At 41.6% G+C, this 9,920-nt stretch overlaps 1 pseudogene; it reads right to left on the bottom strand.

Annotated features, from left to right (window-relative positions):
• Positions 1–6,928: 6,928 nt before the first annotated feature.
• Positions 6,929–7,051, bottom strand: LOC124557461 (annotated as a pseudogene).
• Positions 7,052–9,920: the final 2,869 nt, after the last annotated feature.

Raw genomic sequence — 9,920 nt, 5'->3', positions numbered from 1 at the left:
CTGAAAGATGGACTATGTGGCGAACATTTTCAAAACTCGGGTGCTGTTGTCAGAGCTGCAAGGACATGGTTAACCGCAACTGGTTCAGATTTTTACAAACGCGGCATGCAGGCTCTGGTTCATCCTTGGCAAAAGTGCATAACGAATGATGGTGATTATGTGGAAAAATGACAATCTGTAGCTGAAATATTGCTGTACAGAGCTATTCTGTTGCGGTTTATATATCTCATGTACATTCCATGAATAAAAATAGTGGGCACTACTTTCGGAACGACCCTTGTCGCAGTGACAATAGCATCTACCACCTCCTGAAAATATCGAATAGTTGTATCTACTAAATAGTGCAGGATTTGGACAATATGATCCGACAGCAAACCTGAGAAGAGTATGTTCCTCCAACTGAAGTCGACAGAAGAATGAAAAGTGATGACTGTATGATCATCAGTAATGTACAACCTTGAGTTGTTCATCATATCACGACAGCGTTTACAAGCCACCGTTACAGAACTGCGGTACCGAAAACTGTGTGTATTATGGATGACTCAAATGCTCAACCCTGACATGAAACAGAGGAGACTGGAAATCAGGCGATGAAAGCTGTGTTCGCCATTTTGACCCAAAAATCAAGAGGATATCAGAGGAGTTCCGCCACAAATTATCACCATTGCCAAAAAAGTTTATGCCATCAGTAGGTAAAGTCGTACTCACATTTTTCTGGGACGTTCAAGCTGTGGTTCATTTGGAATTTATGGAATATTATTATTATTATTTATTTATTTAACCTGATCAGATTAGGGCCATCAGGCCCTCTCTTACATCGGACCAGTGTTCCACACATGCAGCATTTCACACATCAGAGTAACATCATGAACATAGTTTAAATGAGAAAATTAGCTTACTCTAGTGACAATATGAATAAAGACTAGTGACTAAGACCTAATAAAGTAAATGCGGAAGTATTTTTACAACAGTTGCTATACATACAGATTATGATAAAAGCAATAATAATAACAGTAAAACAAAAAATCAAATAATAATGATAAACATGACTAAGACCTAATAAAGTAAATGCTGGCAGTATTTTTACATCAGGTGCTATACATACAGATTATGGTGAAAGCAATAATAATAACAGTAAAAAAAAATCAAATAATAATGACAACATGAGAAAGATTCGCAATAGTAATGAAGGTTTGTGCAGATGTACATTAATATTTTGGTGTGTAAAGTAGATGTTTACTAGTATAGCGAGTTTTGGGTAAGGGAGGTTTAAGGAGGGGGAGAGAGAGAAGTAATGAGGTGAAGTGCACTCATGTACAGAGGAAGGCATTACTGTTGCTTAAGTAGATACGTCATTAACTGTTTTTTGAAGCCGGTCATGTTTTTAAGTTCTCTAACATAACGAGGGAGGTTATTCCAGAGTCGGGTTCCCGCTACTGTAAAGGACTTGGAGAAGGTGACTGAGCGATGCAGTGGAACGGAGAGGATTTTATTATGATGGGAACGTGTGTTTCTGTCATGTTGTTCCGACATGAGTGTTAGGGACGAGGAGAGATATGAGGGACAGTGTACATTTATAAGGCAGTAGATGAGACAGAGTGTATGGAAATCTCTGCGTTTGTCTGCACGCAGCCAGGACAATTTTGCATATGCTGGTGAAATGTGATCAAAAAGTCGAACGTCACAGATATATCGGACGCAGGCATTCGTGACCAGCTCTAGACGTCGGGAATTTTCCTGAGAGAGGCCTTGTAAGATAATATCGCTGTAGTCAATGGCCACACCATAAAATCTGCAAGGTACGATGAGACTCTCAGAAAACTGAATGCACGAATTCGGAGATTCGTCCACACATGAAGCATCCACTCCTCCAGAATGACAATGCCGGATCACGCATGAGCACTGAAACATCTGCAACTATCCGACGCCTTGGGTTTACTGTCATCGATCGTCCTCCATACAGTCCGCGCTTGGCCCCATTCGATTTTCGTACGGTTCTGAAACTTAAAGAACACCTTTGAGGACTTGAATTTTATAGCGATGAAGTGGTACAAGCAGAGGTGAAGTTACGGCTCTGTCAATCATGTCAGCCATTCTACAGTGATGATACCAACAAACTGGTCTCTCTTTGGGGGAAAATGTGTTTTTCATAAGAGTGAATATGCTGGGAAATAAATATGTAGACATGAAAAATATAAATACAAACAAGTAAACAATCATGCAAAATGTACGGATTCTGAACTTTGCTTGTGTCGTGACATCCTGTACACTAGTATCCCAAAGATGACGACTGTAGCGTCAGTATATCTCACTAACACATCGTAAATTGTGCAACACAACCAAGCATGTATACTTCATGGCGTAACTAGCAATGAAAGATAATAATTATGAATTATGATATTTTATAGAACTATTCTTGTGGTATGTTGATTCATTGCAGCATAATGTATTACATTACCACAATAGTGACTGAGGTAATTTTCTACTTGTTATGCTATTATATCCTCATTAAGCTAGGAGCCGTATTAGAATAGTGTAATGTTGCAACTATAAATGTACTGGATAGTTATAATTAAACTTTCCCTATTTAACACGTTTTAACACGGAGACTGATTACCATTCGAGTACCAAACTTGGTAGCATTGATGTCAAGGACATGGGGAAGAGAAATAACGCAAAATCATCTGAGTTGAAACACTTTTAATGTGCTGCTATGGTACAAAATGGTTCAAATTGCTCTGAGCACTATGGGACTTAACATCTATGGTCATCAGTCCCCTAGAACTTAGAACTACTTAAACCTAACAAACCTAAGGACAGCACACAACACCCAGTCATCACGAGGCAGAGAAAATACCTGTCCCCGCCGGGAATCGAACCAGGGAACCCAGGCGCGGGAAGCGAGAACGCTACCACACGACCACGAGCTGCGGACTGCTATAGTATATCATACCATTACATACCAGTATCATTACTGCTACAAATGGGGCTCAATATGGCACCCATGAGTATCCAGAAGAGTCTGAAAGTGCAGGATTGCATTCTGCACAGCAGAACGAGGCATGTCTATAGGTATGCTGGCTATCTCTCTCGATATGCTGCGCTTCAGATCAGCACATGTGCTCACAACCAGAAATCACAGGGACTGAGATCAGGTGATCGTGCCGGTCAAGCATTTGGAAATGATCGGCTGATAAAGCGTCTCTCTCCTGCAGGGCGGGTATGACATGCTGGCGAAGCATGCTGCAGTAACGCCGACCAGTCACACTACATGTCTCTGACCACTGAGCGCCAACCTGTTCAAAAAATAATGGGCCAATGATGAACGTAGCTTTGAAGCCACACCATACAGTGACACGTTCACCATACAGAGGAACTTCATGCACAGTGACTGGAGGTGAAGAACCCCAAACTAGGCAATTCGGTGTGTGTTCTCCTCACCTGTCAGAGAAAACTGAGCTTCATCTGTCCACGCAATGGTCGAGGGCCAGCGCTCGTCAATATCAATCCTTGTGAGAAAGCGGAGAGTGAAGTCAACATGTCGTTGTGTGTCCTGTGGTGCAAGCTGCTGTACGATATGGATCTTGTACTGATACTATTTGAGGATGTTTCGGAGCACCTTCTCTACAGTATACTGTTCAATTTTCGACTGTCGTGTCACAGCACGTGAAGTGCCTGACGATTGGGAATTGCATGCAACATTGTCTGAAATAGCACCTGCGATTTTATCAACAACCTGTGGTGTAACCGGTCGTCGGCCTCTTCCCAGAGCGACACCTGGTTCTCCAGTTGATTCCAACTTCTTCATCATGCTCCACACACCAGGTGGTGGAGAAGGACCCTTCCTTAATCCTTTCAGACTGTCATGTTCTCGAAGTGCAGCTGCAGCAATACTGTTGTTTTGATACAGAGCTTCACCAATGATATCCTGCTCCTTTTGTTCAAACTCGTGTTGACACGTCAATCAAGCTCACTGAGACTGGTCACACATGTGATGACTGACCACGGAACCTGGTGGCTATAGTTGGAGCTCAATGGTGGCGCTGTGATGGATGGAGATCATGCACCCCATATTCTGGGCATTAATGCTACCACGTTTGGTACTCATACAGTAAATATTTTCCGTGTTATAAAGCGTTAAATAGGGAAAGTTTAATTACAACCACCCAGTATATAAAATTTATATGATGGCACCTATTACATATAAACATGTTTATAGGATAATAAATAAACTATGTAATATTATGTCCTTAGGATCCATCCTGATACATCTATCTAGGAATAGTTAATTTGGAAATGGATGAGTGCGGGGGTACACATTGTGGGAGAGACCAAAACCTGACAACATTAAACAGCGTTAAATGGGTGTAGCTTGAAACAGTTACACAGAGAAGAGCTGTGCACAGGATAGACTATCATAGAGAGATGCAACAAACCACTCATTGTGCTGAAGATTACAGCAACACACTTCTATATTTATATCTACATCCATACTTCTCAAGCCACCTGGAGGTGTGTGGCGGAGGTTCTCCCTTCTAATCCAGTCTCGTACTGTTTGCGGAAAGAAAGATTGTCGGTATGCCTCTGTGTTGGCTCTAATCTCTCTGATTTTATCCTCATGGTCTCTTCGCGAGATATGCGCAGGAGGGAGCAATATACTGCTTGACTCCTCGGTGAAGGTACGTTCTCGAAACTTCAACAAAAGCCCGTACCGAGCTACTGAGCGTCTCTCTTACGGAATCTTCCACTCGAGTTTATCCGTAACGCTTTCGTGATTACTAAATGATCCTGTAACGAAGCGCGCTGCTCTCCGTTGGATCTTCTCTATCTCTTCTGTCAACCCTATCTGGTACGGATCCCACACTGGTGAGCAGTATTCAAGCAGTGGGCGAACAAGTGTACAGTAACCTGCTTCCTTTGTTTTCGGAATGCATTTCCTCAGGATTCTTCCAATGAATCTCAGTCTGGCATCTGCTTTACTGACGATTAATTTTATATGGTCATTCCATTTTAAATCACTCCTAATGCCTACTCCCAGATAATTTATGGAATTAACTGCTTTCAGTTGCTGACTTGATATATTGTAGCTAAATGATAAAGGATCTTTCTTTCTATGTATTCGCAGCACATTACACTTATCTACATTGAGATTTAATTGCCACCATGCATCAATCCGTTGCAGATCCTCCTGCATTTCAGTACAATTTTCCATTGTTACAAGTTCTCGATATACTACAGCATCATCCGCAAAAAGCCTCAGTGAACTTCCGATGTTATCCACAAGGTCATTTACATATATTGTGAATAGCAATCCTACGACACTCCCCTGCGGCACAACTGAAATCACTCTTACTTCGGAAGACTTCTCTCCATTGAGAATGACATGCTGCGTTCTGTTATCTAGGAACTCTTCAATACAGTCACACAAATGGTCTCATAGTCCATATCCTCTTACTTCGTTCATTAAACGACTGTCGGGAACTGTATCAAACGCCTTGCAGAAGTCAAGAAACACGGCATCTACCTGGAAACCCGTGTCTATGGCCCTCTGAGTCTCGTGGACGAATAGCGCGAACTGGGTTTCACACTATCGTCTTTTTCGAAACCCAAGCTGATTCCTCCAAAGTAGATTTCTAGTCTCCAGAAAAGTCATTATACTCGAACATAGTACGTATACAAAAATTCTACAACTGATCGACGTTAGAGATATAGGTCTATAGTTCTGCACATCCGTTCGACGTCCCTTCTTGAAAACAGGGATGACCTGTGCTCTTTTCCAATCTTTTGGAACGCTTCGCTCTCCTAGAGACCTACGGCACACCGCTGCAAGAAGGGGACAAGTTCCTTCTAGTACTCTGTGTAAAATCGAACTGGTATCCCATCAGATCCAGCTGCCTTTCTTCTTTTGAGCAATATTAATTGTTTTTCTATCTCTCTGCCATCTATTTCGATATTTACCATTTTGTCATATGTGCAACAATCTAGAGAAGGAACTACAGTGCAGTCTTCCTCTGTGAAACAGCTTTGGAAAAAGACATTTAGTATTTCGGCCTTTAGTCTGTCATCCTCTGTTTCAGTACCATTTTGGTCACAGAGTGTCTGGACATTTTGTCCTCGCTTTGACATAAGACAAAAATTTCTTAGGATTTTCTGCCAAGTCAGTACATAGAACTGTACTTTCGAATCCGTTGAACGCCTCTCGCATAGCCCTCCTCACACTATATTTCGATTCGTGTAATGTTTGTTTGTCTGCTAGGCTCTGGCTATGTTTATGTTCGCTGTGAAGTTTCCTTTGCTTCTATAGCAGTTTTCTAACTCGGTTGTTGTACCACGGTGGCTCTTTTCCATCTCTTACGATCTTGCTTGGCACGTACTCATCTAACGCATATTGTACGACGGTTTTGAACTTTGTCCACTAATCCTCAACACTATCTGTACTTGGGATAAAACTCTTGTGTTGAGCCGTCAAGTACTCTGAAATCTGCTTTTCGTCACTTTTGCTAAACAGAAAAAACTTCCTACCTTTTTTAATATTCCTATTTAAGGCTGAAATCACCGATGCTGTAACCGCTTTATGATCGCTGATTCCCTGTTCTGCGTTATCTGTTTCAAATAGTTCGGGTCCGTTTGTCACCAGAAGGTCTAATATGTTATCGCCAAGAGTCGGTTCTCTGTCTAACTGCTCAAGGTAGTTTTCAGACAACGCACTTAAAAAAATTTCACTGGATTCTTTGTCCCTGCCCCCCTTTATAAACGTTTGAGTCTCCCGGTCTAAAAAATTGCAGTAGCGGACGGTATTTCACGTCCACTAGGCGGTGTATTGGGAGAGATGACTCTGAGCACTATGGGACTTAACATCTATGGTCATCAGTCCCCTAGAACTTAGAACTACTAAAACCTAACAAACCTAAGGACAGCACACAACACCCAGTCATCACGAGGCAGAGAAAATCCCTGACCCCGAGGCGGGGTATTGTTAAAAGTTTTCAACTAGCAATAATCGCACCTCGGATAAACCTCATTGGTTACGATATTGCCACTTTTTCACGCTATTCAAGTATCATCCACTGCCCATTGACATTATATTCAGTACATAATAAATATATCCTTGTAGGCCGCTGATTAAGATGGATGGATAGGAGCCTCAAACTTTTGAATACTCGTGTCTTCAGTCACTGACAACACAGAGGAAAGCATCAGTGGAATGAACATTAAATACACGCATATAGTCTTAAGTAAAATGTACACTGATTAGCCAAAACATTATGACCATTGCCCACCGCTAGACTAGATGCTGCCTGATGATGTCAGAGGTACATGATGTAATAATGGAAGTGTATAACCTGAGCAGAGACGATTGAGGAATCAATCTACCGACACTACAGGTCGCCCAATAACATAAACCACTTTGACAAGGGACAGAGTGTTATGTCGGGCATCTGGGAATGAGCATCTTGGGGATGACGAACTAGTCTTCTGCTTGCTGCTACTGCTGGGAGCATCTATGGAATCAGGTTGAAGGATAGTGAAACTACGAATAGGTGACCAGGTGCTGGTTGTCTACATCTCTTTACAACACGTGGAGATCAGAGACGTTCTCATTTTACAAAGTAGTATAGGTGATGATATGTGACATCTCTGACAACTGAGTACGGTGCTAGTGCAGGCATAAGTATTTCTGAAGACAATGTTGAACGCACAGTACTGAAGATGAGGCTGCATAGCAGACAACCCCAACATGTACCAATGTTGACCCAATGGCGTAGTTAGCTGCAATTGCAGTGAGCTCAGGATCACTGATATTACAGTGTGCATCCGTGTAAAAGTGTCACCTGGTCGGATAAATGTCATTACTTGTTACATGTCGATTGTTGTTACCGGATATGCCATCATCCAGCCAAATGGCAACTCAAAAAGTGCGATGTAGCATGGACACAAGTTGGTGGCGGATGTACGATACTATTTACCTGAGTTCCATGGGACCTGCGGTAGCAATTGAAGGCACCATGACAACAGTGGACTACCTGAACATTATTAAGGACTGCCGGCATCCATTCATGCTTGATGTCTCCTCCGATAATGATGTTTCCCTGTAGCAAGTTAACTGTCCATGTAACAACGACAGTGTCATGTTACAGTGGTTTGAGAAGCATGATAGTGAACTCACGTTGACGTCTTGGCCACCAAAAGCCCCTGATCTGCACCTGGTCAAATACTTCTGGAATCCTATTGGGGACGAACCCCTCATAAACCACAGCATGGTAATTTACGGGAATTGTGCCACATATCCCCGGAAACATACCAACGATCTGTCGAATCCATGACAACAGATTCACTGCTGTTTTACGCTCTAAAGATGGACCAGTAAGCTATTAAGCTGGCGTTCATAATACTTCGGCTTATTGGTATATATTCCGTGTTTTGTTTTGTAACGTATTTCATCGTCATGACGGCATCTGTACACAAGAGTTTACGAAACTACGAAGAATCACTGCCGAGTTCAATCCAAACTTTTTTCCTCACATTTGTGCGTAAATTACAACCATGAAACACTTTACTGTGCCCTACTGTTTGGGAGAACGCTTCTCAGTTTAGAGATAATTTTGAAATTTCGTGCTGTTATTTCCTGTATTGAAATAATGCTGTCAGTGTCCCTACAGATTGTTTATAACAGGCGTATTGACTCCTCCAAGAAAAGAGTGACAGGAAACAGAAATGACTCAAAGAAAAGCAGCACCTTTCGTCACAGTTTTGTTAAGTAAGGACGAAAGCGTCACAGAGAGGCTCATCCAACTCCAGCATATGGAACAGTCTTAGAAGACTTAACTAAAATATTGCTTCTTCCTGTGCATATCTCTCGCAAAGGCCATGATGGTAGAATAGGAGAGATCCGAGCTCACACAGATGCTTACCAGCAGTCATTCTTCCTACTCTCTGCATTCGCTACTGTAACACAAAGGGGGAGGGGGAGATCGGACAACGGTACACATAGTACCCTCCTCCACACTCCATAAGGTGGCTCGTAGTGTTTTGATGTAGATGTAGAAGTCGATATGTGCCACATTGTCTGAGCGTGAGTTATTAATTATTTTGTATTTTTTATTCACGTAGCGTTTACGTTCATTTGATTCCTGTTGAGATTTAAGTACGATAGCTTAATCAGAGTAATTATTTGTAGCACCTGTTGGCCAGAGACTTGCGAGATACTCCAAGTGTCACTAGACGGCGTTGGCTACCACCGAGCTGGTTCGCGCTAAAAGCAGCAGGAGAAAGGCGCGCATTACATTTTACTCGCTTGAACTGGTAGGTGAAGTGATATGATTTGTATGTGTCTCTTTCGTTGAAGCTACGTAATGTAATTGAGATTCTGTGTAACAGCAACACTCACTGGTACGTGTAAGTTATATTTCTGTCTTGAAGCTTTTGAAATTCATAAAATGCACAAAATTCGGAAAGCATTCCAGTTCAGTTAGTACTCGATCAGATTGTTATGTGTAAATAACCACTAGCAATTAATTCTTTCGTATTGCTGTTGCTGTAAAAAGAAAATAGTCTTCCGTATTTTTAGTGCTCTGCATCCTATTATTGTTGTTCCGCTAGTATTGTTGTTCCATAATATATAACAGTGCAGAGTAACATAAAATCTGCGTTTTATTTTTACTTCTTTCCATCCAGCAGTTTTCAGGTGTGTATATTGACTTTGATCTGTGCTATTGCATTAAATTTATAGACATCGTATGTCGATTTTTGGAGGAAGCGCAATAAAAATTTTGTGGATAAATGTGGATTTTACCATATGCAGGGATTTAACTAATGAGGTGAGACAGTAGCATACTCCACTCAAACTGCAGGTAATAATATTTTGTATTAGTAGTTAGAGATATAATGCCATTCTGTCAATTATATCTATATACAATCAT

This window comes from Schistocerca americana, chromosome X, assembly GCF_021461395.2.
Source record: "Schistocerca americana isolate TAMUIC-IGC-003095 chromosome X, iqSchAmer2.1, whole genome shotgun sequence".
Classification (NCBI taxonomy): Eukaryota; Metazoa; Arthropoda; class Insecta; order Orthoptera; family Acrididae; genus Schistocerca; species Schistocerca americana.
Note: the sequence above shows the minus strand (reverse complement) of the source record. Positions and strands in the feature narration are given on the sequence as shown.